Source organism: Arvicola amphibius, chromosome 1, assembly GCF_903992535.2.
Source record: "Arvicola amphibius chromosome 1, mArvAmp1.2, whole genome shotgun sequence".
In the NCBI taxonomy this organism is placed as follows: Eukaryota; Metazoa; Chordata; class Mammalia; order Rodentia; family Cricetidae; genus Arvicola; species Arvicola amphibius.
The window spans coordinates 72,011,311-72,014,909 of NC_052047.1; the positions used below are offsets into that span (position 1 = coordinate 72,011,311).

General features: G+C 41.4%; 1 pseudogene; it reads left to right on the forward strand.

Annotated features, from left to right (window-relative positions):
- Positions 1–2,277: 2,277 nt before the first annotated feature.
- LOC119805992 lies at positions 2,278–2,396 on the forward strand (annotated as a pseudogene).
- The last annotated feature ends 1,203 nt before the right edge of the window (positions 2,397–3,599 follow it).

Here is a 3,599-nt window from a genome sequence, read left to right on the forward strand (position 1 = left end):
AGAGCTTGCTCTGTCGTCCATCTCTAGCAAGCAAACCAGCTGTGCTGGCATAGTAGGGCCGATATAGAGGAATCTGACTTCATTCAGAGGTATGAATACTTATAAATTAGGTGCCTGCTGGTAGGTTTTATTATTGAAATTCTTTGTTTTATTTCATTTTATATTCTAGCAGAAATTGATCCAAATCAAATGTGCAAGACAATGGGACTATGAAGATATACCAACATGATCCTTATTCTTAAATTAACACACAAACATGCTCACAGTTATTATTTGGAATGATTATATATATATATATATATATACATATCTATCTATATATAACATATCTCTCTATATATATCTATATAATCTATATCTATATAACAGTCCATTTATGTATGATTTGGAGGCTGACCGCTAGTATTAGAAAATCAATAGGAGAGTTTTCCTAGAGCTGGGGCCTGTGAAATTTCCCTCTTCCATAGTAGTATGGCAACTGACATCGACTCTGTTCAGATCTTGTTTAGGCAGCCATGATGCCGAGACTCTACAACTGAAGCTTCCTGATGTTTCTAGGAGAGGAACTTTCTAAGCAGACTTCCTGGTCCTCTGGCTCTTACCTTTCCCCACCTTCCTCTTCTGTTTCTGTGCTTTAGGTGCAAGAGCTGTGTGATATATGGAGTGATTGGAGTCTGGCACCACACAGCCCATTGTTCTCCATATTTTGATTGGCTGTGGTTTTCTGCAATGGTTGTGTAAGACATCTGTAGCCTATGTGATCCCAGTTCAGTTAGGTGTCTTGTATATGTCTTTGAATAACTGGAATCCTTGCTTGAGGTGCTCATATTTAATAATAGTGATAGAAATACTGACACATGTAGACAGGCTTCTCTTTTGGGCCCCAAACTCACAAAAATCACATGGGGACTTATTAGTCATGATGAAAACTCAGCCAAAAGTTTATTTCTAACTGGCTTCTCTAACTTAAATTAATGTATTCCTATTAATTTACATAGTTCCACAAGGCTCATGGCTTGTTATCTCATCTCCTGCATGCCTTACTTTTTCTCTACCTATTAGTGACTCCCTTGCGACTCTGCCCTTCTTCCTAGCAGTCTCTCTGTCCCAAAAATCCTGCTTAGCTATTGGCTGTTCAGCTTTTTATTAAACCAATCCAAGTAACACATCTTCACAGTGTATAAAAAGATCATTCCACAACAGACACATCTGTGCAGGGTCTAATAGATAACAGAGTGACTGACTTCTAGAACATACTCCAGATAGTAACTATGAACATGTCTGTGCTTTAATTTAAGAATAATGGTCATGCTGGTACACCTTCATAGTCCCATTGCCTTGCACGTCTGATTTGGATTGATTTCTGTTATAATATAAAATGAAATAAAAATGAAAATTTCAATAATAAACCCTACCAACAGGCACCTAATTTATAAGTCTTCATACTTCTGAATGATGTCAGATTCCTCTATATTGGCCCTACTGTACCAACACAGCTGGTTTGCTTGCTAGAGATGGAAAATACAGCAAGCTCTATCAAGGGCTTCCTCAGGAAGATCTGCAAGTGTGAATGCCCCTCATAGCTAGCCACATACCGAAATGAAGAGTCCACAGGTCTGACAGTGGCTATCTTAGGGTGTGCCTCCCTCCAGACGCTGGGCCCAGACATATTTGCACTCAGGATGCCTTTTATTGAAAGATGATATTTTAGTGGAATTGCATGTGATGGACTGAGCGCCATGTCCTCCAGGCTCATCGGTCTAAACACACGTGGTCGGAAGGTGCCTGCTCCTTAAAGGCTAAATCACACTCTACTGTATGTGCACGTTCTAGTACAGGGTTTCTTCTGTGTGCCTATTGCTTTCCTGTTTGTTTGCTTGGAAACAATCTCCCTATGTAGATCGTAATGATCTCAAACTTGTGATTCTCCTGACTCAGCCTCCAGAGTGCTGGGATTATAGGCATGTACCAGCCTGTACATAGACAGTTATCTCTAATGTATCCACAGATGGACATATCTTGGCTATTGTGAGTAATATGGTACACAACATTTGTAGATGGTCTCACGATCCTGATTTCACTATGCTGGATGGATCACACTGAAGCTCAGTGGGCATGGTGAAGTCAGCTCATTCTCGAAGCCAGGCACACAGCACAGTGTCATTAGCTAGTGACGCAGCATGCTATACTTAAAACATAAGAAGGGGTCCTGTGTTGAGTGTTTTGCTACATTAAATAAACAAAGAAAGAAAAGATCACAGAGAGAGGTGCTACCTTCATTGTGCTGATACCACCCTGAACACACCCAATCTCTTCTGATCTCCGAAGCTAAGCAGGGTCGGGCCTGGTTAGTACTTGGATGGAAGACCGCCTGGGAATACCGTGTACTATAGGTTTTACCCCCTTCTCCCTTTCCCCTCCATAACCCCCTGAATAAACATTCAACATGTTGTGTCTGTCCATGTCTATGTCTTCTGCCTGCCTGCCCCTACCACAAGCAGCACAGGGAACTCGCCAGCATTTCCTGCTGCTAGCTGCTCGGGGACCAGCCTGGGGATCTTAGGCAACCCGCTTGGGGCCTGCCAGTCTCTGCCTTGGGACTGGCTGCTCCCAGAGTCCTCTACCTGCCTACAGCTGCCGCCTGGGACTTTATAGCATTTTTTTTTAAAAAGAACAACAGTATCACAGAGAGACACATCAGAATAGAAACAATAAATATATACCATTTCATTAAATTGCAACAAAGATTTTTGTTTAAAAAATCTTAAGCTATTCAAAAGCATTTAATTTAGGATGTTTGCCTTAAATAACAGTGCCTCTTTAAACTGACTCCTCAGGTGGCAGGAAGGAGGGGATGTTCTTGTGGCTTGTTTCCCAAAATGTCCTTGGGAAAGGCAGATTCCTGGCATGGCACTGATGCTGACGGTTTTGTTTTGTTTTGTTTTTTCTGTGTGCTGATTTCTGGTAGCTGATAACCACAATGAATAAGCCTCAGAGCTTCCCCTAGATGAGGTGTGTACATGCTTCAAACAGAACAGAAAAGACAGAGAGGAGGGAATAGTAAATGAAATTACATGAATTTGCACAAATATGAAGATTTTATCATTCATGTCATCATGAATGATAGAACTTATCCCATGATCATGTCAAGTTTTGCCCTACATTTTGGAGGGCAAAATTTATTATTTGCTAGAAACCAGAAGAGAAATGGCATCAAAGCCTAGTCATATCATTTGTATAATCTGAACTTTCAATCTAATGAGTGTGTTTAATGACAGCAAACTAACACAGGCCAGGAAGAGAAATATACTCATTCCAGGAAACCCGGGCAGTTGTTAAGAAGCTCAGCTTGGAAATGACTCCCTGAACCTCAGTCCCAACCCTTGGGTTTTCCTTGCTGAGATCCAGCTCACCCAGCATTATTCCCCTACAGGCATAGCCCACAGGGTGAAGAGAGAAAACGCTATGGATCACATCAGCCAGATTGTCCTGTTGGGTTTGTTCTGGTTTCAGCTCAACCATGCAGTTCTTAAACGTGGCTTCTCCTCATCTCTACCGAAAAAAATCAAAATCATAGTCGATGAGATATAGCGCTAGAT